This window comes from Gracilinanus agilis, chromosome 3, assembly GCF_016433145.1.
Source record: "Gracilinanus agilis isolate LMUSP501 chromosome 3, AgileGrace, whole genome shotgun sequence".
Taxonomy (NCBI): Eukaryota; Metazoa; Chordata; class Mammalia; order Didelphimorphia; family Didelphidae; genus Gracilinanus; species Gracilinanus agilis.
The window spans coordinates 584,056,255-584,083,554 of record NC_058132.1 but is presented as its reverse complement, the minus strand read 5'-3'; positions in this window follow the sequence as shown (position 1 = coordinate 584,083,554).

The window sequence follows — 27,300 nt, the reverse complement described above, 5'->3', positions numbered from 1 at the left end:
GTGAAAATTTGTAACTGATTTTTTTATGATTGCTCATTTTGATTTTTTGGAAATATTTAATAACAAAAAATACATTAAAGTACTTTTCAATATTTTGAGTGGGTGTGGCATCTATAGCAAGTAGTCTATCTAATTTATATCCTTCTAACTTGATGTTCATGTTGATCTTTTTTCTAACAGTTCATAATTTATCTACAAATAGCAGATTTTAAATTATTTTAGTGTTAACTAGTTGTATACTTTCTTTTTTTCCTTTTTTTTTAAACCCTTAACTTCTGTGTATTGACTTATAGGTGGAAGAGTGGTAAGGGTAGGCAATGGGGGTCAAGTGACTTGCCCAGGGTTACACAGCTGGGAAGTGTCTGAGGCCGGGTTTGAACCTAGGACCTCCCATCTCTAGGCCTGGCTCTCAATCCACTGAGCTACCCAGCTGCCCCCTAAACTTTATAATACATCATTTTCATCTCTTATCATTAATTAATGTTCTAATCATTTGTACTACCTCTTGATTATCTTTTTGAAGAAAATAGTCCAGAAATATGGAGACAAGACATCCCAGTCATGGAGGAGGGACAATGTAAAGGCACTTATCCTTCAGAGAGAAAATAAAAATCCAGAAAAAATGAGGAGACACACAGACATTTGAGTGTGTATGTTTTTTTTAATAATTAGAGAGTATAATTAGTGGAATATATGAATATTAATTCAGCTTATAAAAGTTGAGATATCATTTAGAAAATACTAAAAAAATGACTAAGCAACACTTTAGAATGGGACATTGTGAAGCATAATATTCTTTCATGTCTGTACAGTTCCAACAGTATTTGATGAATGAATAAAAGAAGAATTGAGAAATATTTCCAAGACATAATACATTCACACATGTTGCTAAGTTTTTCTTAAAATTAAGATTTATATTTCAGATGGTAAAATAAAACATCACACAGAATTTATTTTTTAATTATGCCAACATGTCAACAAATGTTTATCAAGATGCTGTTTATGTACTCAGGATCACATTTTCTTCTATGAGTATTACAAGAGATGGTAAGATGAATTTCTGTTATCTTCAAGGACATTAAAGTTTAATCAAGAAGATACAGCATACACACAAATGAAATACAAGGGCAGAAAACTTCTAGTATGGACAAATAAAAAAGCTATTAACAATTGTAAAAATCCAGACAATGTCAAATAGTTATCAGTTTACCAAGTAAAGTTAACAATTTCAGAATACTTATATTAAATATTATACATTATGTAAATACATATTCAAATATTCCAAATGCTTTAAGAACAAGTTTAATTTAACTTAGAAATCAAACAAAAATATGCTTTAAACATAGTAAACAAGTAATTGTGCAAAGCACTATGAATACATAGAGGAGCATGGAGAAAAATAATCATGACTTAAGGAAAGGCATTAGAAAGGTAAATAAAAGATTCAAATAAAGTGTTCTAGGAAATTTTGAAGAAGAAAATTAAAAAAAAAACAACAACAGGATAAACATGAGAAATACTGTGCTAAGCCTAAGAGAAAAAGCACAGCATCCAAATACAAATGTCATTTGGGGCCCAGTTACAGGCTGGTAAGTTGGAAAGCCATCATAGAAAGATGACAAAACTGAGACACTGAAATCCAACCCCACAAAAAACCACAGTCAGAGAAGAGAGATAAGAAATGAGAGATAAATAAAATAAGTGAGAAAGAGGAAAAAGTAGGAAAGAATTAAAAAAGAAGACAATTCAAAGACCTTGGTAATAAACCAATAAATCAACAAGAAAAACAATAACAAGAAAGAAATTTCAAGTTTTATACTATGAATGTGTATAGTCAAAGCACAAACAAAAGGAAACATGATTTTCAGTTCTAGTAAACAAATTCAGATGTCTATGAATAAGTACTGCAAAGAAAAAAAAAGGAGACAATAATTGATGAGATAGAGGAACCTGTGGAAACTGAGTAGAACATGGAACCACAATAAGAACTTGAATCTGCAATGGCAAAAGAGAGGAAAATACAGAAATAATAGAAGTGAAGGACAACCTAGAATAGAAGGAAAGAATAAGCAATAATACTGAGATATTTAGGATTTTATTGGGAGTAACTCATTATTTAATAATAAACACATTTTCATGAAAACTTAAATTATTTTACCTCAATATAATGTTTTAGCATTACATTTCCCCCCTCTGGTTTATAATTTCTTACATTGTTCTTCATCCTCCACTTGATCTGCAACTTTGGAATCTTTTCCAGGCCATCATTAGCAATACTTGTTATATTGTGCAATTTTTCTTTTCTATAACCCTTCATGAATCAGTTCAAGTAAAAAACTATCTTCTACAATGGAGTATTTTGTCCTCTTTGCACTGTAATCTATTGTGCCTTCCCAAACTGCAGATTTAGAATTGCCCTACCATTTATCATTTTCACTCCTATTCACTTAGTGCTGAATAGAACTGAAGAAAATTACAAAACTAGATTGATAGAAACTACTTCATATTTCTGCTTCATAATCTTAACTAGGCCCCCATTGCATGCAATATTTTTAACATTTTTCTAATCATTTCAGTATATACCTAACACAACAGTTTTTCTAAACCTTATCATTCCTCCTCAAACTTCCTCTCTTACCTTTTTCTCCACATTATTAGCTGAAGATCTCACCTCATGCTTCACTGAAAAGTCTTTGACTGAGAGTTTCCTCTTTTCTCATCTCCTTCAAATCACTAATCGCCCTATTTATTGTACTTTCAACTCTATGTCTCTTTTGAAAAATGTTAGCTTTTTTGGCCAAGTTAAATTTCTCTATGTGTACCCTTGAACAAATCCCTGATTGTTTTATTCACCTTCTATTATACTTACTGTCATTCAAATGCTGCCTCTCATCTTCAATCTCTTTTTTGCTTGCCTGCTATTCTTAATGATATACATCTCTTCTTAATAATATTTCACCGAATCTGAACACCCTATCCACCCTATCTTCTCTTTTGTTTCTAAACTTCTTGAGATCATCATCTATAACTTAGTAATTCTATTTCTTCTCTTCTCACTTGACTGTAAACATGCTTTAATATGACTTCCACCTTCATCTTTCAATGAGAAACTTCTCTTTGCTCAGTTTTTAGTCAATTATGGATAGTTTCTAATGCATTGCCTTTGATTCTTAGCTTTTCCCTCTATATCATATTTCTTTAGAATTTTATCATTCCCATGAGTTAAATTGTCTTCTTTATGTAGATAATTACTGGATCTCCTTATACTCCTTATTCTAGATTAACATCATCAACTGATTCAGATTTTTGGAACTAGCTATTCCACCAACATCTTGTACTCAATATATCCAAATACATTTCAATTTGTCCCAATCCCCACCCATTTCTAATCTACCTTTGTACTATCTATATCTAGGGTATTAGCAACCCTCTTTTAGCCAGACTGGCAAGCTAAGTGTCATTTTAGAGTATTTGAATGTACTCATTCATCTTTTCTCACATGTCCCAAGCTCTATTTTTTTACATCCTCTATTATTTAAGTCCCTTTTACTACTCTGACTCAACTGTTAATATGATGCAGCATTTCATTTTCTCAATCCTTACCTATTTCAGTAGCCTTCTTTTTGGTCTTCATGTCTCCTTTGAAGTCTTCCCATTTCAGTCTACCCTCCACTCAAATGCCAAAGATATCTCCCAAGTGCTTAGTTCTGACCATGTCACCCACCTCCATTGCTTCCCTAAAACTTTAAAGATAATATATAAAGTCCTCTACTTGGTATTTAAATCTTTGACAGCTGTCCCTTTTTACATTTCCAATCTTCTTAGGCTTTAGTCTCTTCCACATGCTCTGTGATCTAGTAATGCTGGCCTTTTGATTGTTACTTGCCTTCACAGACCAATTGATACATCCACTCTGTGTCTTTGCAGAGAGGAATTCTCTCCTAACCCCCAATGATTTTACCTCTGTCTCCTTGCTTTCCTGACTTAATTAACACCACAAAACAAATCCTATCTTCTGCAATAGACAGAACCTTCTCCCTTTTACTCTCCCTTTCCCCACTTTCATCACACTGTTAATATCTTCCCTTTGAGATTACATTTATACTGTATATATTCTGTATTTGAAAAAAAAGTTCTCTTCCTTAGCATTTAAGTTCCTTTAAAGAAGAGTTTGTGGTTTTCCATTTGCATATGCATGTCAGGCCCTCACTGAAATAGGAAAAATACATGCTCACACAAGTTCATGGGTCCTAGTAAAGAAATCCCACAGTAATTCTATTGATAACAAATGGGAAATGGGGAAAAAAGAAAGTGGCAATTGAACAGTAATTTCACTTTAAAGCTGGAAAAGTCTAAAAATCTGAGAGAATAGGCACAGAAAGATCACTAGGGCAAACGGTGGTGGTGGGGAATTCAGAGTGGTAAGCCACTGGTATATTGTTGACATGTTGAAACAGAAGAGAGTGAAAGGAAAGATGGTGCCTGACTATACTTGTAGAATACTTAGAGGGCGATCGGAAATATACATAAAGTAACTAAGGACACATCTCTCCTATTAAAATCATATCTATCACTGAAATAAACTCTTTGCTGTCTCTTGTTTTTTTCTGTGTTTGTTTATCCAAGGCTTAGATTTCTCCTGCTTCCAAGAGCATTAAAAGCAGCTTAAAGAATGAAACATTATTTAGAATGGAAAATTATGGCTAAAAACAGTAAAGAGGCTATTTAAAAGTAGCAGTGGGAGGTAGATGCCAACAGATATCTAAAATGAACTAATTACTATAGTTGGAAACTGAATTTAGTTCTCTTTTTCTGGCAAAAAGGAGAAAGGTTGGATATTTCACCAGTATAGGCATGGCCTTTCTGATTCATGAAACCTTTTTAATACCATTAAGATATTTATGACCTTCTTGGGAGCAACTCTCACTAAATAATAATAACACCATTTTCATAGAAATGTGCCCATATTAACAAGACCCTCAATATTTTTGTTTTTAGTAGAAGGCCTCTTGTGAGGGAGTGATTAAAAGGAAATATTTGAAAACTCATCTCCCCAGGCTTGCTCACTTTTTCCTAAGGATTCTAAAATGATTACTGTTCCATATCATATTTACTTCCAATAGTAGCAAATTTGACCTTATTAGGTTTGACCTAAGCCATACCTTTTATGGTCAATTGAATAAATTAATTTAGATAAATACTGTGAATGACTAAAAATCAAGATGTCATTTTTCTTTAATCTAATATGAAAATACAAATGCAATTTCAATGGACAGGATTAAAAATCATTGATTTTATTATTGGATCATTCCTCTCATTCCTATACTATACTATTAACTACTAAAAAGTGGGAAATCTTATGTTGAGGAAAATTCTAAAGTTGAGCCTGACATTTGTTCTCAAATTTTTGAAGGTTCTTCATATAGAAGAGGCATTAGATTTGCTTTCCATATAACCAAGAAAAAACCATGAGACTTGACTGAAACAATATAAATAGAAAGAATAAAAAATGCAATAAAATGATGTGAAGTTATAATGTTCATGGTTAGCTTTCTTACATTCTTTGAAGAGTTTGTGGGTGAGGGATGTGAAATATTGTCTAACCTATCAAACACAATTGATGTATTCAGTGATTTTGTTAAACTATTCATCTTTTCTCATTCTCTTTTTTAAAATAATATTTATTGCTCACCAATTACATGTAAAAACAATTTTCAACATTTGTTTTTAAACTCATAACTTCTATCTTCAAATCAAGAGTAAATATTAGTTGCAAGGCAGAAAAGCAAAATGGGCTAGGCATTTGTGATTAAATGATTTGCCTCTAATCACAAATGAAGTATCTGCAGTCAAATTTGAACCCAGAACCTCTGATTTAGAGGGCTGGCTCTCTATTCTTTGAGTCCTCCTAACTGCCCCAATTTTTTTTTAATTTTGGGCAGCAAATTTTCTGTTTCCCTATCTCCCAGGCTGCTTTCTTTACTCTCAATCAGCATTCCCCCTTCCCTGAGACAATAAGCAATCTCATATAGATCTATATATGCAATTATATAAAATATTTTCTCATATAAATCATTTTGTGGAAAAGATCTCAAAAAAAAGGAGAAGAAAGAAAGTAAAATATGATGTGTTTGGTCTGCAATCAGACTCCATTGGTTCCTTCTCTGGAAATGGTTGACATTTTTCATCATGAGTCTCTGGAACTGTCTTGTATATTTGTATTGCTAAGAATAATGAAGTCATTCAGTCATTCATCAAAAATATTACTGCAATGTTTTTCTGGTGCTACTTACTTCACTTTGCATCAGTTCAAATAAGTTTTTCCATTTTTTTCTAGAAATCATCCTGCTCATCATTCCTTATAATATATTAATATTTCATTACAATCATACCTCACAACTTTTAACCATTAACCATTCCCCAAGTGAATGCCAAACTCTCCATAACCAATTCTTTGATACCACATAAAGAAGGGCAATAAATAATTTGAAGAAAATGGGTTGTTATCTTTTTTTTATCACCTTAGGATACAAACTGAGTATGGTATTGCTGCATCAAAGGATTTGCAATTTCAAAGCCTTTTAAGATTAGTTCCAAATTGCTCTCCAGAATGGTTGTATCAGTTCACAACTCCAGTAATAAATTAGTGATCAAGTTTACCCACATTCTCTTCAACCTTTATCATTTTTCTTTCCTGTCATATTATCTCATCTGATAGGAATGAGGTAGTATTTCAGAGTTGTTTTAATTTTCATTTCTCTAATAAATAGTGATATGGAGAATTTTTTTTTCATATGATTATAGCTGGCTTTGATTTCTTCATCTGAAAACCACCTATTCATCTCTTGGAGAATGACATTTAAAAAATTAATTTGATTCAGTTCTCTATATATTAACAAAATAAGACCTTTTTTAGAGATACCTTCTATTTAAAAAATTCTCCAACTTTCTACTATCTTTCTAATATTGGATGCATAGTATTTGTTTGTACAAAACCTTATAAATTTAATATAATAAAAATTATTCATATTTCATTTTGTAATGCTTTATATCTCTTGTTTGGTTACAAATTATTCCCTTACATATAGATCTGCCAATTAAAACTATTCCATGCTTCCCTAATTTGCTCACGGTATCCCCCTTTATGCCTGAATATTGTATCCACATTAACTGTTTCTTGGTATATGGTGTGAGATGTTGATCTAACCCAGTCTCTATACTATATTCAATTTTCCCCAACAATTTTAGTCCAATAGTTAGTTATTGCCCCCAAATTTGGATCTTTTGATTTATCACATACAAAATTACAACAGTAATTTATTACTTGGTAAGATCACTAATCTACAATTCTATTTCATAACAAATAGCAGATTGTTTTGGTGATTACCACTTTATGATAGAGTTTGAGATCTGATTCTTCTAGACCACATCCTTTCTTTTATTGTCATTGATTCTCTTAGTGTTTTTGGCCTTTTGTTCTTCTAGATGAATTTTGTTTTTAATTTTTTCTAGATCTTTAAAGAAATTCTTGGACAGATTGATTGACATGGCACTGAATAAATAAATTAATTAGAGAAGAATTGTCATTTTTTAAAAATATTTGTTAATCCAATCCATGAACAATGAACATGCTTCCAATTGTTTAGTTCTGAATTTATTTGTATAAAAAGTATTTTGTAATTGTGTTTATGTAGTAACTCAGTTGGTCTTGGAAGGCAGACTCCCAAGTATTTTATAACATCTACAATGAATTCAAATGGAATTTCTTTTTCTATATCTTGCTGCTGGACTTTTTGTAGAGAAATGCTGATGGTTTATGTGAGTTTTATTTATATAATGCAACTTTGTTAAAAGTGTTAACTGTTTCAATTAGTTTTTTGGTTGATTCTCTAGGATTCTTTAACTATGTCATCATTTCATCTGGCAAGAATGATAGTTTTATTTCTTTGTAGTCTATTTTAATTCTTTCAACTTCTTTTCCCTTTCTTATTGTAAAGTCAATATTTATAGTATAATACTAAATGATAGTGGTAATAATGGACATAGTATCACCCCCTAATTTGATTGGGAAGGATTCTGGCTTGTCCCCATTACAGATAATGCTTTCTTATGATTTTAGATAATTTGTACTTATAAATTTAAAGAAAGTTCCATTTATTCCTTTGATGCCTGACTCTTTCTTTTTTTAATAGGAAAGGGTATTCTATTTTGGAAAAGCTTTTATTTCCATCTATTTAGATAATTATATGATTTCTGTTGGTTTTGTTATTGATATGCTCAATGATACTGATAATTTTCCTAATATTGAGCCATCTCTGCATTCCTAGCATAAATTCTACTTCTTCCATGTGATTAATCTTTTTTATTATTTATTATTATTGCTGTACTCTCATTGCTAGTATTTTATTTAAGTAATTTTCATCAAAATTAATTAGGGAAGAAGTAGAATTTATGCTAGGAATGCAGAGATGGCCTCAAAATGATTACTAGAGCTAAAGAACCCAAAAAAGAGTCAGAGTGAGGCAACTTTCATACAAAGAAGAACTTCAAAGGTAAGCAGAGAAGGGGAAGGGAACACAGCTGCAGGAGACCATAACCAGGAATACTAACAGAAGCCAAAATCAAGCCTCCCCACCCCACATCTACTGATTCAGGTTCTGAACTTGGGCCCAAGCCAACTTCAAAACACCGAGACTCTGCCTAAGCCAACAGCACTGTAACCCCTTGCTCAACATGTAAAGCTCAAGGCTGAAGAAGGCCCTTAATGAGGGTTTGAGCTCCTACACGAATCCAAACCAAACACCCAAATTCCAATGGAAGGCATTCAGCAAAGCTTCTAGGTGCAAGCCTACAAGGAGGCAGAGGCCCTTGCCCAAGCCCAAAGTGAGGTCCTGAATCCCAGTGGAAGACAGTCTGCATTGCATTGTGTAAGCTCAGAATAAGTTCTAGAGCACAAACCCAAACCTGAATTGAGGAACTGAACCCTAGTCAAAGCATTTTGCAACTCCCCTGGCCAAGGTAAGCCTAGGGAAAAGCCTACAATCCTTGTGCAAACTCAAGGCAAAGTTAGAAGCCCCAGGGCAAGGCAGTCCACAACATACATGACTTGATCAATCCCATAGTGAGCCCCAAATCCCCTCTCAGTGTTGAGGTTTGACCTGAAAAGAGTGTAATTCACAGTGCTCTGAAGTCTGCAAGCCTTCAGCAATCCAAGTTGTATGTGAAACAGTAGCGGAAGGTCGCTCTCAGAGCCCCTAGCACACAAGACATCATACTACTTGGAAGAATTGAAACTTGCAAAAACCCAGAAATAAACCTAAGGGTAATAGCAAAGAGAAACTGAACTTTAAGAAAGTACCCTGAAAAGTGTCCATTTTTAAGATAAACATGAGATTCCAGAAAAAGGCTGGGAAAATGAGCAAATAATAAAGACAAAAAAGCCAATCTAATCACAGAAAATTTTTATAGAGACAATAAAGATGTATAAATGGAGATTTTGAACTTTGGACTTCATGCCCTATAAGTCCCTTAGAATTTCCCAAAATTTCCTTTAATTTCTCCTGTGCCTCCACATTTGTGTGGTCACATTATTATTTTATAAGGTCTGTAGCTCCTCCCTCTTTCTCTTTTGCTCTTGGGAGCAGGCTGGCCTAGTTAAGCACCTTTTCCCTCCAGTCATTTTATGTTAGATTGTTATTAATAAAACTTCATAAAATATAAAACCCAAGTTTTGCATATTAATTTTAATCTCTACATTTTTGGTGACCAGGAAGGGATATGAATTCTCAAAATATTTTTTTACTCAGATATCTTTTAAGTAAAATGAGTAAGTTTGTCTAGACTCTGCCCACCCAGCACATGAGCTTGCCCTACCCTCCTACAGTATTTTTTTTGCTAGCCACACTCACCTGCCCACCTGTTTTCTGCCTGTCTCTTGCTGCTGCTGGGGCTTCTTGCCTCCCTCTGCTTAAGCGAGCATTTTTCACCATTCCCCATCCAAACTGCAGCCTGCTGATCCTAGCTGCTTTTTTCCAATGGCCTGGTGAGAACTCCAATTCCTTCCCCTTTTTTTAAAGGAAGGGGGGGACTTCTCTGAGTTTTTCTTTTGAGGGCAGAGAGACTAAATAAGTAGATCTGAAGTAGAAATTTTTGGGATTTTTTTGTCTACCTTTTGGCCATTCCTTCATATGCAAATACCCTATTGTCCTCCCTAGTAATTTTGCCCTTCTCTCTGTTTACTGTAAACAAAGTTTATTCAGCCTTTTTTTTTTTTTTTTTTTTTTTTTGAGGAATAATGCTGTTTCAAAGCATGCTTGAAACCCTGAAACAACAGTTTGAGCTGTTAGGGCTAAAAAGTGCAGTTTGAATCTGCTTAATCCTTTTCTTGGGAGTTTTTATTTTCATTGGAGATTTCCCACTTTATTTACTTCTCAAGAATATGCAACAGGTTAGGGGGATGCTTAAACTACAAACCAAACTGAAATATTTTGACAAACTTTTGAAAGTCTTAAGTGCTCAGTGCAGAATTCTCCCTCATTATGATGAAATTCAGAGCTCTGACAAATGAAATGCAAATGGGTGATAAATACTGAGGGAGGGAAAAGAACCTTAAAAGAGATCTGGAAGTTTATTGTTTGCTAACTATTTTGAATTTTATCTCCCCTCCATAATAGTGAACAAGTCTATTTGAATGGTAAAAAGGTTTTTGACTGCATTACTTGTACCTTGTAATTTGCTTGTATTATTGTATATTGTTGATTGCTTTAAGATTTAAATATTTTTTAAGTTTATCTGTACTGTTTCCCTAAGACTTGTACTGAATAAAATTTCAATGTGAAAGCCCATGAACAACTTATACAAACATTTTTTAAGTTGTAAAAAGCCCATAAGTCTTATGTATCCTGGATTTGTCATCTCATCTATCAAGGTGACATGTTGCTTATACAGCCTTTTCTTTTATTTTTCCTTTGTTAATTGTCACATACATGATGGTGAATGGATTCCATCAAAACTGGTTACAACCTGTATACAACTTTGAAGAATATGATGACTTTAGAATTTAAATTGTAATTTTAAGGAATCTTGAGAAATGACTTCAGATATCTAGTAGTTTCTGAATGGATGATATTTGTGTGTGTGCATATATATATATATATGTGTGTGTATATATATATATATGTATGTATACATGTTATAAATAATTTTCTATTAAAAGATAGAGAAAAAATAGAAGTTCCTACTAAAACTTTTTACATATAAAACAGGAAGTGAAAAAGAGCTCCTGCATACATGATATTTTAATTCTTCAGTTTAATTTACTTCCACCAGAACAATCTAGATTTCTCACCAGGTTAGAAAGATTTTCCATATTTGCAGATTTGTGACAAGTATGCATCCATTCATAGGTTTTTTTTAAATATCACACAGCAAGTGGTTATATAGTAACTCATGTGAATCCTATATAATAATGGGTTTGTTTGCTATTGTCAATGACTGGGCTATTGTGAATTTTGGGAATTTTGTACTTTATTTGAATGTGCAATATCTACTCTACTGCTGTTTTGTTTTTATATATCTTTTATTTTTAAAAAATCATTTGCACTCACACAGTGGTTCATGGCCAAGTTTAAAAAGGAAATGGTCTCATTTTATGATCAGGAACCTTTGTATTATACGTCTCTATGGCTGACACAATGTGTTACTGATTCTAAGCTCTATATTTTTGATTTTTAAAACATTTTTATTATTGGCTTTTCCTTATATTTCCAATATAGTATTTGAGTACCTTGAAGTACATATAATCAGTAATAATCTTTTTGTTTTTTGATTTTGAAGTAATATAAGTTTAAAGTACATTTGTTCTAATATTAATGCAAACCCAAACATCTTTATACCATAGAAATAATGCCACTGATTGTTTAAAAATTATGGGACTTTGCTTAATGATTCTGTCTGATCCCAGGAGAAGGGAATTTAAAAAGAGACATTTCACAGTGTTAAAGAAGCACAAAGCTAACCTGCATAGTGCAAAATGAGCACAAGGTCAAAGAACCCAACAAATCCCAGTGGGATTGATGTAATTTTAAGCCAAGACAAGAAGACTTGAACTTGTTTGGGGTTTGAGGTTGCAGCTGTTTTGATATACATCAGAGGCAGGTCTTCCTCTGAACCACATTATTACAAGTATCTCTTTAGCTACCATCCTGGCTCCCATTTGCTCCTATAATCTAGTCCCTTTTCCATCTCTCATAGTGTGACAAACTTTCTATAGTCCTGGCTAATGATTGGGTAACTGCATAATTACATAAATCACTTTAATTAGGTCCTGATTCAAGGACCTACTATAGTTTTGTTTTTCCTTTGCTTAGATTTTTTTAGACATAAGGTTTTGACATTTTATATTCCATCCAAGTTATTTTTTCTTTTATATGGATTTTTTATGTTTTTGATTTATTTTGCAATTGATTCATATACCTTATAACTCAGCCATGTATCCCTGAGTGATCCCTGTTTTTTATCTACCTCAGGGGGGATTATGTTGTTGTTGTGAACTTTGATTTTAATTTGAGCCTAACTTAGAATAGAAGACTACCTCCAAGAATCCAGAAGATGAACCTGTTTGGAGAAGATGCCATGAAGAGGACTGCAGAGACCACACACTGCACCATAAGATCCAGAGTGAACTTTGGGATGTGAAATTGAACTATGGGGGGTTAAAAGCATTTGTTTTAAATGTATACTTTTATGCCAAAGGGAAATGTCCCCAGATTTGCTTTTTTCTCAATGTGTAGCAATCATTGATTTTGATCTCTTTTTCTTTTATCCACAAATTATTGCATTTTTTTTAGTTGATTATGTTTTTATGATCCATTGGGGAGACTGGTCTCCAAAAGGATCACAGAGGGGGTATGTATAAATGGAGATTTTGAATATTGGACTTCATCCCCCACAATTCCCTTAATATTTCCCAAAATTCTCTTTAATCTCTCCTGTGCCTCCATGTTTGCACATTTGTATGATCACAGTATTGTTTTATAAGTTCTGTAGCTCTTCCCTTTTTCTCTTTTGCTCTTGGGAGTGGGCTGGGTTAGTTTAGCACTTTTTCCTCTAATTTCTTTTTTATGTTAGATTATTATTAATGAAACTTTATAAAATGTAATACCTTGCTTTTGTGTGTTAATTTTAATCTATACAAAGAGCAAGGCTTAGATATGGAAGAGGACAACAAAAACAAAGCAAATACCTATAAACTTTCAAACAAAAATGTGAATTGGTTTTAGGATCTAGAAGGGCTCAAAAATGATTTCAAAACTCAATTAAGAAAGGCAGAGGAAAAACAGGGAAGCAAAATAAAAGCAATGCAAAAATAAAAAAATGGCACAGTTGGCCAGGGGAAAAGAACCCTTCCAACAATGATATGATGCAATGAATATACTTCCTCTTTCTCTTTCTGTGGAAATTGTTCTCTTCCTTTAAGACTCAGTGCTGAGATATTTCCTGATCTCCCAAGTAAAATAATTCTTTTATAATTTTTTAAGAATCTCTTTTCTAGAGTTTTTTACACTTATATTATTGAGGGAATATGATAAAATATGCATATATTGATAATATATTAATATTCCCTCCCTTATAAAATATAAAGTCTTTGAGGCCAGGGATTATTTAATTTTTTATCTTTGCATTTCCTAGTCTCTCATCTTTATTTTCTTGCCATTCTCTATAATACTCTCCAAAACAATGCTTTCAAATCTCATTATCACTAATATTATTTAATATTGGATTAAAAATGCTAGCAATAGCAATAAGAGAAGAAAAGGAAATTGAGGGAATGAAAATGGGCAAAGTGGTAATAAAACTATTTCCATTCACAGATGACATTACATATACATACAAAGATATGTATAGAGACAAAATCATAGAGATGTAGCTAAAAATTAGTTGAAACTGCCAATAATTTTTAGCAAAATCAAGATATAAAACAAATCCATAATTCAGCAGCATTTCTATATACCATCAACAACTCTCTCAAAGAAGAGATAGTAAAATAGAATCCATTTAAAATAATAATATACATAGAATACCTAGGAGTATATCTGCTGAAACAAACCCATGAATTACACTAACATAGTTATTAAATACTTTTTTTTACAAAGAAAGGTTTAAACAATTGAAGATATATTTATTTTTCAGGAATGAGCAGAGGGAATATAATTAAAATAACAATTTTACCTACAGTAATCTACTTATTGAATCTCATCCAAATTAAATTACCAAAAAAAACCTAGAAAATGTTACACAATTTATTTAGAAAAAGGTTCATAAATATCAAATGAATTAATGAAAAAATGTAAAGAAAGTAAGTCTAGCAGTACCATTTTTTGTTATTTAAGGCTGCAATGATAAAAATCAACTGGTACGGGCTCAGAAATAGAAAAGTGGATCAGTAGAACAGATAAGGCATAAAAGAAATGTTTGTAAAAAATTGTAGTAACTTTAAGTTTCAAAAAAATAAAGACTCAAGTTTTGGGAATAAAAATTTACTATTTGATATAATTAGTTGGACAAACTGGACAGCAATTTGGGAGAAACTAGATATAAATCAATATCTTACACCATTTACCAAAATAAAATAAAAATTGATACATGACCTAGGCATAAAGAGAGATATCATAAGCAAATTAGAAAAATAGGAAACATTACCTATCAGATATATACCTAGGAGAGAATTTTTATGAATAAACAAGACATAGAATGCATTGTGAGACATAAAATGAATAATTCTGAATACATTAAATTAAAAAAAATTTGTAGAAACAAAACTAATATAGGTAAGAGTGAGGCCCACTGAGGAAAGAGCCATTCTTGCCTGAGATTGTTGGCAAGGTCCCAATCTCTTACACAAATGCATTGCTGCTGTCTGCCAAAGAACATCATTAAAACCTGACTTCCCCCTCACTCTGAAGAGTAAAGAAGTCCTCATAACATCATGACTGAAAGTACAAAACATGCCTTTCCCCAAGAGGAGATTAGCAATCACTGTTTCTCAACTTCCTTAAGTCTGTAATAGCAACCCTGGTAAGGTTCATATGTGAAGTCATTTCCATAAACATCATCCTGTGGGAAAGTAACACACCCCCCAAGAATGTCGTAATGCTTAATATTTTACCCTCTATAAAAGCATTTCTCTATGTCACAATAAATGAATATTATAGCTCCCAGTCACAGTGCTGTGATTCTTCTGCTTGGTTCTTTTCAGGCATGTTGACTCAAATCTTTCATGTCCTTCCTCCTTCTTCTTACCTCACTTTTTCTCTCTAGTTGCTAGTCTTCCTAGCAGGCTAATTCTCTCTCTCCATGGCTTCAATGGCCCTCACATCCAATCACTCCTTGCCACACATGGCTACAACAATTAGATTAGGAGTAAATTAGTAAAAAATACTTACATACAGTATCTTGGGTAGAGGTTTAATATCTACAATACATAGAGAACTTTAGCAATTACATGAGCATATAAGATATTTCCGTGTTGATAAATGGTCAAACAATATGAACAGACAGTTTTTAGTTGAAGAAATTAAATATATCTCCATATATATACATACATAACTATATACATATTATGAATAATTTATTAGAGAAAGTCAATCCAAAAACTCTGAGATATAATTTCATATCTATTAGATTGACTAAAATTATAATAGAGCAAAATGACAAATGATGAATACAATGTGTGAAAATGGGGACACTGATATATTGTGGATGGAGCTGTGAACTGATCCTACTGTTCTGGACAGCAATCTGGACTTACACTCAAACTGTTACAAATCCGTGTATTGTTTTTGAGACAGCAATACATCTATTAAGTTTATTTCCTAAGGTGAGTGGGAAAAAAAAGGAAAATAGCCTATATGTTCTAAAATATTTATAGCTGTTCTCTTTGTGGTGGCAATTTTTTTTAAAACTGGAAATTGAAAGGATGTCTTTCAATTGTGGAATGGCTAAACAAGCTGTGGCATACAATTGTTTTGGAATACTAATGTTTCATAAGAAATGACAAGCAGTTTGATTTTGAAAAAAAAAAAACATGGAAAGAACCACAAGAATCAAGAGAACATTTTGTGCAGCAACAGGAATATTGTTTGAAGAATTATTTGTGTTTCTCTACATCCAAAGAAAGAACTCATTAATAAAAGTAAGTAAGACACAGTTTTTATATATGCCATTTTTTGGTCAAATGATCCCTTTCCTAATGGGGGTGGGGAAACAGAGATTTGACTGGTATTTTTAATAGAACAAATAAATAAATTTAAGTAATAAAAATCCTCAACCACAACATCCATTTTTTTCAACAGATGACCTAATACTTTGAGTAGATAAACACAATTTTGTTGTGATTCAATAGTAAGATTACTGGATTCAGAGTTGGAGGACCTGGGAGTAAACCCAAACTCCAGATCATTCTCCCTTATGCTGTTTTGGAAAGCCAGTAACCTCTCTGGACTTCTTCTATGTAAAATTATTACTTTGTTGTTATGAACTAGACACGCATTCCTTAATATTTATGGATATCTTATCAATATTATAGAAAATAAATTCACCTCAACCAAAAATTTCTCCTTCCTTTAATTTCTTTCAGTTAATGGAAACATTTCCTTCCTTTCATTACCTATGATATACTTAAAACCTAGAGTCATCTTTGACATATGTCTCTTATCTTCATCCTCCTCTTTTATCCTTTTCATCTTTCTTCTCCTCCTTCTCTTCCTCATTCTACTTCTTTTCTTTCTCCTTCTCCAAATTCTTACATTTAGTCTTCAGTTCATTCATTTTTCCATTTTTGCAATTCTGTGAGCCATTTGGGGCTTATTTTGCAAATATATTGGATTGTCATTTCCTTCTCCAGCTTATTTTATAGATGAGAAAATTGAGGTGGAAAGGTATAAGTGACTTGCTCAGGGTCACACAGCTAGTAAGTGTCTGAAGCTGCATTTGAATTCTTGTCCTTCTGAATCCAGCCCTGGTACTTTATCCACTATACAACTTAGGTGCTCCAATTCCATGGTCATTTCAGGATTATATCTTAGGATTTATTTGAATGCCTGAAAAAGTAATTGATTTCCATTCATTGCAGGATTTCATGTGGAGGTTAAAGAGGAATCATAACTTAGATACTCTGAAGTGGATGATACAAAGGATTCTTACCACTCTAACTTTAATAAACTAGCATTCAAAATTTTTCCCAACCAATGTTTAACACTTAGTTCATGTTATTTCCCTTGATCTCCTAAACTTTATTATTTATTCTATTGTTTGGCATATTTATGTATTTATGTATTTCTTTCTTACACCTACCTTGAAATTGTAACAACATTCTTTCATTCTGTTGGTCTTGAAATTCTATCATCAAATAAAGAGCTGTACTAAAAATCAGGGACAATTTAGGCTCAAATGATTGATGTAATGCCTCAATAAAATTTATTGATTAAATTATCTAGTAGCAATATTAAATATTTTTATTTATTATGTAATTCTATGTAATAAATAAGATATTATTAAATAATATTAAATACTATTTAGAAGGCATATATACCATAGTCCGTATTTCAAGGTAAAGGGAAGTGTGTTCAAGAACAAGCAGATCCTTATGGAGCACATTCATAAACTGAAGGCAGAGAAGATAGGGAAGGACCAGGCTGAAGCTTGCTGATCAAGCCTAAGGAAGCAAGAAAATCTTAGGAAGAGTGTTTACACGCTAAGAAAGTTCATCAAGACTTTTTTCAAGAAGGAGAAGACTAAGAAATGATTCTCCCCTGTCTCCTCTGTACAAAGTATTCTTCTATTTGGCTCATACAATAAAAAATATCATCAGTCTAAAATATATACAAAAAAGAAAACAATATGTCCCAGGCACTCTGCTAAATGATTTACAATGAATATGTCATGTGATCCTCCCACCAACCCTGGGAAATAGGTGCTATTATTATATCTATTGCATATCTGAGAAAAACAATCAAAACACAATTTAAGTGAGTTATCTATGGTCACATAGATGGTAAATATCTAGAGGACAGTTTCAACACCAGTCTTCCTGTCTTCATGTTTATAGTTCTATCCACAGTCCTGTTGTGCTGCCTAATATACTTATGTAATATTTTTTTGTGAGGGGTATTTGTGAGGGGTATTATTGAACCTGCAATTTCTCCAAATATATCTCTGCATTCTGTCTAACTTCATTATTAAGCTTTTTAGTTTTATGTTTTATGGATTTTTTAGTTTTTTGTTTTTTTAATTTAGTTTAAATAGAATTCAGCTTAGTTTTATAGATCATCTTGTAAATCTGGTGAAACTAACAGAACTTTTCTCTAAATACTGTTTTATAGGGTTTAAAAATATAAGATTATACAGATAATCAATGATATTAAATATAATTATCAAAATATTGTTTCAAACTCATGTGAGGAACCTTGTTCTATACAATCATTTGTACAACTACTAGACTGCACTTTTTTCATCAGACTGTATATAAACCAACTAAAGCACAATTAATTAAAATCTATAAACTAATAAAAACAAAATTTTTTCTTAACTGACCAACTAAAATGCTAATTCCTCTGCAAAAAGCTTTCTCCTATCATTCTATTTGGAAGATCTCTCTTCTTTTTCAGAAATTTAATAGTATCCTATTTCTTCCTGATGCACTCACCAAACTCATCTTTATATTGTGTTTATTTTAATAAATGTTTTACCTCTCTACTAGATCTTGTGTTCATGGAACATATTTTAATCATTTTTCTCTCTCAGTATCTTTCAAGTAGTAGGTATTCAATAAATATCCAGAAATGGATGTATAAACAAAGACATGAAATTCAATTTGTATGTCAGGTCACTGAATGATTCCTCTTTTAACTTACAAAGATACAAAATCAGAATTTTAAGCAAAAAATCTCTGGGATTAATTCATCGTCTTCATAATTGATCATGACAAAGGGAAAACAAATTGAATAATTTCAACAAATTGAAATAATATTAAAAATTTTTAAATATCTTTAACTATGGCACAGTCACATTTATTTGCCAGTGATTTTTAGCCATTTTCATAAAAAAGAGTAGATAATCTTTGGACATGAATAACTTAATTAAGAAAAGCAATATTATATTTCATTGCATGATGTTTTAAATCGCTTATTTAGAGGAACATAAAAATTTGGAGGATATAATACACTTAGATATTTGTTGCCCATGTAATTGCCTTCATAATTTTTGTTATTGGATATAGTTTGTTACTAAATGGTCAATGATTTCTTTGGCATCCATGTTTAATAATCTAAATTTTCTATTCTTGTCCTCTGAATGGATCACAATAGATATATAGTTTTATTCTTTTCAATGATTCAACAAAGATTTGTCTCCAAAAGACAAGAACAATCTTTGCTCATTATGAGCCATATGATGTCTGGATATAGATCTATAAAAAATATGAACCAAAGACATGTCACCTGAAATAACAAAAGATCATTTTATGAAAGTAAAATAAAATTCTTCATATGTCAAATATTTAGAAATGGTAAAAAGAGTTCCCAAATTAACTTAATGAACTACAAGATGGTGAGTTTTGGTTTAGGATTTGGAAAAAATAACCCTGAGACTGTAAAAACTTTGGTACCTTGTTTAAAGGTACTTTAACTTTTGAGTTTTACATTAACTGATAATGAATTGATTGTTTTCCCCTAGGATGAGTTATTCAATAATGTCCTATATCCAAAGGGGTCAGACTATAAGACCTCCTATGAATGGCTGAAACCATAGCTATAAGCCAACACCTTCTGACCAAATATATAACATAATTGTCTTTTCCTCTCCAATTATTTATTTTATTTTGTTTCTGTTATACATGCATTATTGCAAAACATATATTTCCATATTATTCATTTTTGTAAATGAATAATCTTATCAAATCAAATTCCCCCAAACCCAAATAAACAAATGATTTGTTATATATTTTCATCTGGGTTCCTACTTCAATAGTTCTTTCTCTGGAGTTGGATAGCATTCTTTTTCATAAATCTCTCAGAATTGTCCTAGATCAGTGGTTCCCAAACTTTTTTGGCCTACTGCCCCCTTTCCAGAAAAAATATTACTTAGCATCCCCTGTCACATACTATCACCACCTCCTTACAGTTATTCACCACCCCCAAATGCACCTGTGGCCATCACCGCACCCCTTGATCACTGCAGCACCCACCAGGGGGCAGTGGTGCCCACTTTGGGAATCACTGCTCTAGACAATATAAAATATTTAGTAATCTATCTGCCCAAACACAGGAATTATATGGAAACACCTACAAAACACTTTCCACACAATTAAAACTAGGTCTAAACAATTGGAAAAACATTAACTGCTCTTGGGTAGGATGAAATTAACCTACTTACTCAGTTCCATACCTATCAAACTCCCAAAACCTTTTTTATAGAATTGGAAAAATCATAACAAAGTTCATCTGGAAGAACAAAAATCAAGAATATGAAGGGAAATAATAAAAAAAATGTAAAGGATGTTGGTAGCATTGTGCAAGCAGTACCAGATGTTAAACTATATTATTAAGCAGTGATCATCAAAACAATATGGTACTACCTGAGAGACCGAAGGGTGGATCAATAGAATAGACTCTGGGTAAATTAATTCAGTAAGCTAGTACTCGATAAACTCAAAGACCTTAGCTTTTGGGACAAGAATCCACTGTCTGACAAAAACTGATGGGAAAATTGGGGATTAATTCATTGTCTTCATAATTGATCATGACAAAGGGAAAACAAATTGAATAATTTCAACAAATTGAAATAATATTAAAAATTTTAAAATGTCTTTAACTATGGCACACTCACATTTATTTGCCAATAATTTTTAGTCATTTTCATAAAAAAGAGTAGATAATCTTTGGACATTAATAACATAATTAAGAAAAGCAATATTATATTTCATTGCATAACTGAGCCAGTTACAATGAGAGTATAGTTTAAGCATTGCCTGTCATCACACTTACCATTCCCTCTCTTTATTGATTTTTCTCGCCTCTTTATGTAATATAATTTACCCCATTCTATGTCTCTCTTCTTTTCTCTCAGTGCAACCCTCTCTTTCAGCCCTTGACTGATTTTACATGCCATTCTTATGCATATATATTATTATCATATATCATATAAATGCATATATATTATTATCATAATCAGCCTACTTTTCCACCCTCTTTCCTAGTACATTCCTTCTATCTTCTCTATTTATGAGAGTAATTTTTGAGAATTATAGAAATCCTCTTTCCATGTAGACATATAAACATTTTTACCTTAATGAGTCCCTTAAATTTTCTCTTTCTTATTTATCTTTCTGGGCTTCTCTTGTGCCCTGTATTTGGTCTTCAATTTTTTTTTGTTTAGGTCTGGCTTATTCCTCAGGAATGCTTGGAAATCTTCTATCTTATTGAATTACCATTTTTCCCCTGAAAGAGTATACTCAGTTTTGCTGGATAGGTGACTAAGGACTATAAACCCAAATCTTTCACCTTTCTGAATATCATATTCCATGTGTTCTGATCCTTTAATGTAGAAGTCACTACATCCTGACTTATCCTGATTGTAGTTCCATGATATTTGAATGAGGGCTGAGAGATCTGAGAGTCCCTTCCACCTGCTGATTCAATTGACCCTTGCAATGATGATGATGATGATAGCTTAAAGACTTTCTTCAGACTTAGATATAAGCTTTTGATCTCAGCCTGAACTTGATCAGGTCAGGTCCTGAATCAGATTCTAGCCCCAGGCTTTGGCTCATGTTTTTGGTCTCAAGGTGTTCTTGATTCAATCAGGCACACCCTTGATTGCCTTGTCCTGGAGCTCCACCCTTAAGTGTGGGCAAAAAGATCCTGGGGAGCCTCCCCCTGAGAACTGTATCCTCATCCCAAACTGTGAACTTTGTCCTCACCCCAAGTCCAAAATGGGATTTCTGGCTTAGCTCTGAGCCCACTCAAATCAGTCCCCTTCAGCCCAGATTGCCTTGGGCTGGGACTCTGGACTTCTCCCCTGGTTTGCAATTTCAAGAGATATTAGTTGGCTTGGACCACTAATGCCTGGCAGGATCTTAGGGTCTGACTTAACTTGAGCTTAAGTTTGGGAACCTATGAGGGCAGATGTGTGGAGCAATGGGGAGTCTGGTTTGCTCTTGGCTTGTTCTTCACTCACTACTATTACTCCTGATATCTCTGCTCCCCTCTTACCTCAGTTCCCCAGATGATCTCTGCTTACCTTCTTGGATTTTCTTTTTTTAAGGTTGTTTTCCCTCTGTCTCTGTTGGTTCTTTCACTCCTGTATTTGTTTTGTGGAGATATTTTACTCTTGGTTAGAGAGTACTTTCATGGTGAAAGGGCAAGCTGCTGCCTTAGTTACTCCTCCATCTTTCTTCCACCCCCTGAAGTCTTTTAATATTGATTCTATGACAGAAGGGAAGGATTTTTTTTAATTACATGTATATATCTTACCTTCCCATATTTGTGAGAAGTTTGTGATCTTCTTCTGTTAAGTTTTTTAATGATATAATCATTACTATTGAGGTCACATTTCCATTTTGAATTTATTGTGAAATAAGGCATTGGCCTAAGCCTAAATTCTGCCAGACTGTTTTCTAGTTTTCTGTGTAGATTTTTAAAATAAAACTATTATTTCCTGATTAATTTATTTTTTGGGTTTATTGGATATTCATCCATTGATTTCCATTTTCCCAGATTCTTTATTTTCTAAAGTGTTCCAATTATCTATTTCTCTATTTTTAACCAGAATCAAATGGATTTGATAAATATTGCTTTATAGCAACTATTTAAGATTAAAAACTCTGTTCTACCTTCATCCCAAAGTTTTTTATTATTTTGATTTTGATCCTCAGATCAATTTCCCTTTACATAGTTCTATAGTATATGTATTTTTTACTTCAATTGGTATATTATTGAAGATATGAATTTATTTATCTCCTATTGTCATCGTAATAGCATGAAATGTCCATGGGAACTGATTTTACCTCTATTTTAATTTTCCTTTGTTTTTTAAGGCATAATCCGTAACTGAATCTGGACAAAAATTGAATATGTTTTCGTTGACTAACCCTAAAATATATTTTCAGTTATTTAAAATGACAATTTCTTTCATAAAATTGCTTTTTATATATTATTATTTTCATATAGAATTTCTGTTGATTTTTAGAGGCATATTCCATATTCCAAAACTCTGTTGAAGCTATATCCTCTATTATTCATTTGTTAATTCCCTAGGATTTTATAAGTAAATCATGATTACCATGTTAACCAACAATAATTTATCACCTTTTTAATCTAGATTTCTAACTTCTATTTATCTTGCCTTATTGCTGTTACTAGCATTTTAAATTAATATAAACATGAATAATTTCCAATTTAGGCACCTTTCCCTCACAAATACCATCCACAGTCCTTCCAAGTTTTCTTTGCCTGGTACTTACATTGTGTTGACACAGAAAATAAACATTCTTTTGAGAATTTTTTGTGTCTACTCATCTATTTATCAGACCTATTTTGAATGATCAGATTTTGTTCTCCAACATTATATTTATATTAGATCACCAGAAAAGAGAGGAAAAAGGAAAAGCTTGGTCTTCTAGTTTGATTTATTGAGATTGTCAATCAACACCAGGTACATGAGGAGAGGCCTAACAAGTGATTGGCTCTTTAAGTTGCATCCAATTCTAAATACTATGGTCCATTTTAATATGTCCTAATGATAACTAATAGTTCATGAAGACAATAATATTGTTGGAAAGAAGTAAAAGGTATGAGCTCTTCTTGATATGTAGCATTTTTATGAGCTGCATAAAAATTCAGGGATCTAGTAAGCATAACAGTTTTGTATAAACTCCTGTTTATGGTTTTAACAAGATTACTTTTTGCAGAAAACCTTGCCATCCATTTGCAAAAAAGAATCAATTATCTTAGACAATAGTTTCCTAGCTTTTTTTTTTTAAAAAACCCTTACCTTCTGTCTTGGAGTCAATAATGTGTATTGACTCCAAGGCAGACGAGTGGTAAGGGTAGGCAATGGGGGTCAAGTGACTGGCCCAGGGTCACACAGCTGGGAAGTGTCTGAGGCCAGATTTGAACATAGGACCTCCCGTCTCTAGGCCTGGCTCTCAATCCACTGAGCTACCCAGCTGCCCTCTGTTTCCTAGCTTTTTATAGGAGTCTTTCATGTATTGAACAACATACTGACATTTTGGAATGTCATCAACAGTTCGTTTTTATCAATCTCGATAATATTATGACTTGTCCATTAGTATGTACATCAGGGATTTTTGTTTTTCAAAAGGGTCCAATTCTTCAAAATTCTTTTTTTTTGTGATTTCTCATTTTCTCCTCCAGCTTATTTTGTAGATGAGGAAACTAAGACAAATTCAGATATTCCTGACTTTTGGCAGCTGGGTGGTGCAGTGTGTGGGGGAAGGACCTAGAGCCAGAAAGAATCAACTTCATGAGTGCAAATTTGTCCTCATTTATTAGTTCTGTTACCCAGGGCAAGTCACTTAACCTTATTTGCCTTAGTTCTTCGTCTGTAAAATGAGCTGGAGAAAGAAATTGAACTAGAAAACTTCTACAATATCTCTACCAAGGAAATCCAAATGAGGTTATGAAGAGTTGAACATGATTGAAAAATGATTTAATATTCCCGATGTAGTATCCACTGTGTCACCTGGATATCTAGCATGTTCAGGGAAGACTTGGCCCTATGGTATGAAGATTTTCTAGGACCTTTTCAGGTATGTTCAGCCCCTTTTGCTGTATATCTTTTCCTAACTCTCACTAAGGTTCCAAGAAGATACAGCACATGTAGCTATCCCTGGTAGGCTAAATCAGGTTGAGCAAAACCAACAGGGCTCAAACCTATCCATATGTTAGGGAATTTCTACCCCATGGATGGGAAGACTTCATTTAACGGATATGGATGAATGCAATTTGTTCCAATAGATGTGAAGATGGCAAAAGAAGGTGCTGTGGAACACATAGAGTTTGGTCAGACATCAAATATTGCCAAGGTGATCCACTGCATTCCAGGACATTGGCATTTATCCTGAGTTTTTTCCTTTCATTGGACTTCAATGACTGAAAGAAAGAATGAGGCTGGTGACTTTTTGCAATTCTGCCTCACCTAAATCCAATTTCATTATGGGGAATTGCAAAATGCTTTTATTAATAACAATTTCCCTCAATTGCAAAGTCCAGTGTTTTTTGTTTTTTTATTTCCAGCAAAATGATATTGGAACTTGTAACATCCACGAACTTAAATGGGGTAAAACTGCCTCACAGAATTCCACAGTACCCCCCAGAACTCCAGGAGAGGGGGCAGCTGAGGCAGTTAAGAATGTGAGTATAAAAGCCAGAACTCCCAGTTTACAAGGACTCTCTTTTTGGGGGTTCTATGGGTGGCTGGGAAGGAGGGTAGGATTGCTCTTTTTGTTAGCTCATCTCTGACCTCAGGGAAAAGGGAGTTACTTTGCTGATTACTCAATACAGACTATACCAGGCTGTGTGCACTGGGAAAATACGTCACATGCAGTATCTCAACTAATCTTTAATTTAAATAGAACTTCAATCAAGATTACCTTCACCATCTTAAACTTGATAACATTAGATTAAAAGAAAAGTTAGTTTGTGAGGGAGATAGAAGTTAATTTAGTCAAAACACATTCCCCGTTTCCGGGATAAGATGGCGGCAGAGTAAGAAGCAGCTCTTAACCTCTCCTGACCAAAACACACAAAACTCCTCAAGGGGACATAAAAACAAGTCCAGACGAACAGAGGAACCCCACAACAGGGCACAGCGTGGAAGGTACGTGGAATTGAGGCATTTCCATGCTATAAAGGGGTGAAACAGCTCTCACTAAATCACGGGCTGAGCAACCACCCCACCCCCATCCCCTCCACACACAACACCTATAATGCCGAAGCCAGCTAAAAAGAAATAGAGCAAGTTTGGGGCACCCATCGAGTCACTGGCAGCTCCGGGGCCTGTTCCTGAGAGCAGCAAGATTTAGGACCCCAAAAAGCGAACGAACGCACACAAAATCTGAGCGCGGGCTCAGGGCGCAGAGCGCAGGTTCAGAGTACAGGCATGGGCAGAGGCGTGGGTGGAGGCAGACACAGCCACAAGCTAAAGCTCTGAAACCCTGAGTGGGGAACCAGTGCAGACGGGTATAAGACTGTGGAAGCAGCGCCCTGAGACTTGTAAAGAAACCTCCTGCAGAGGATCAAGCAAGGGGGTCCACCAGGGGGCTTGACCGCGGACAGACCCTGAGCACGAGGATAAACCTGAGAAGCTGCTGGGCTAACAATGGCTACCCAGTCTCAGGAAGTTCAGAAGAGAAAGATTAACAACAAGAAAAAGAGGTCTTTAACACTCGACAGCTTTTACACAGAGAAAATCCAGACAACCAAGCAAACAGAGGAGGAGAACAAACAAGCATCCGGACCCTCCTCAAACAAGGAAAACTCCTCACAAGCTATGGAAGAGTTCAAAACTGAGATTTTGAGGAAAATGGAAGAGATCTGGCAAGAAAATAACTGTTCAAAAGGTAGAATCTTGCAATTGGAAAGTGAGGCTCAGAAACCAAATGAACTGATAAGCAAATTGAACACCAGAAATGACCAGATTGAAAAGGAATACCAGAAAATTATGGCCGAAAACCAGAAGACTATGGCTGAAAACAAAAGATCATAGCCGAAAACCAAAAGATTATAGCTGAAAATCAATCCCTAAAGGCTAGAATTGAGCAAGTAGAAGCTAATGATCTCTCAAGACAACAAGAACAAATAAAATAAAGTCAAAAGACTGAAAAAATAGAAGGAAAAATGAAATATCTCAATGAGAGAGTGACAGACCAAGAAAACCAGTCTAGAAGAGACAATTTGAGAATAATTGGTCTTCCAGAAAAACCAGAAATTAATAGAAACCTGGACTCCATACTAACAGAAATAATTCAGCAAAATTGCCCTGAAGTCCTACAACAAGAGGGCAATATAGATATTGAAAGGATTCATAGAGCACCTGCAACATTCAATCAAGAAAAGAAAACACCCAGAAATATAATTGCCAAATTCAAGAGTTTCCAAGCAAAAGAAAAAATCTTACAAGAAGCCAGAAAGAAACAATTCAAATATCAAGGAGCACCAATCAGGATCACACAGGATCTGGCAGCCTCCACGCTAAAAGATCGCAAGGCTTGGAATACGATAT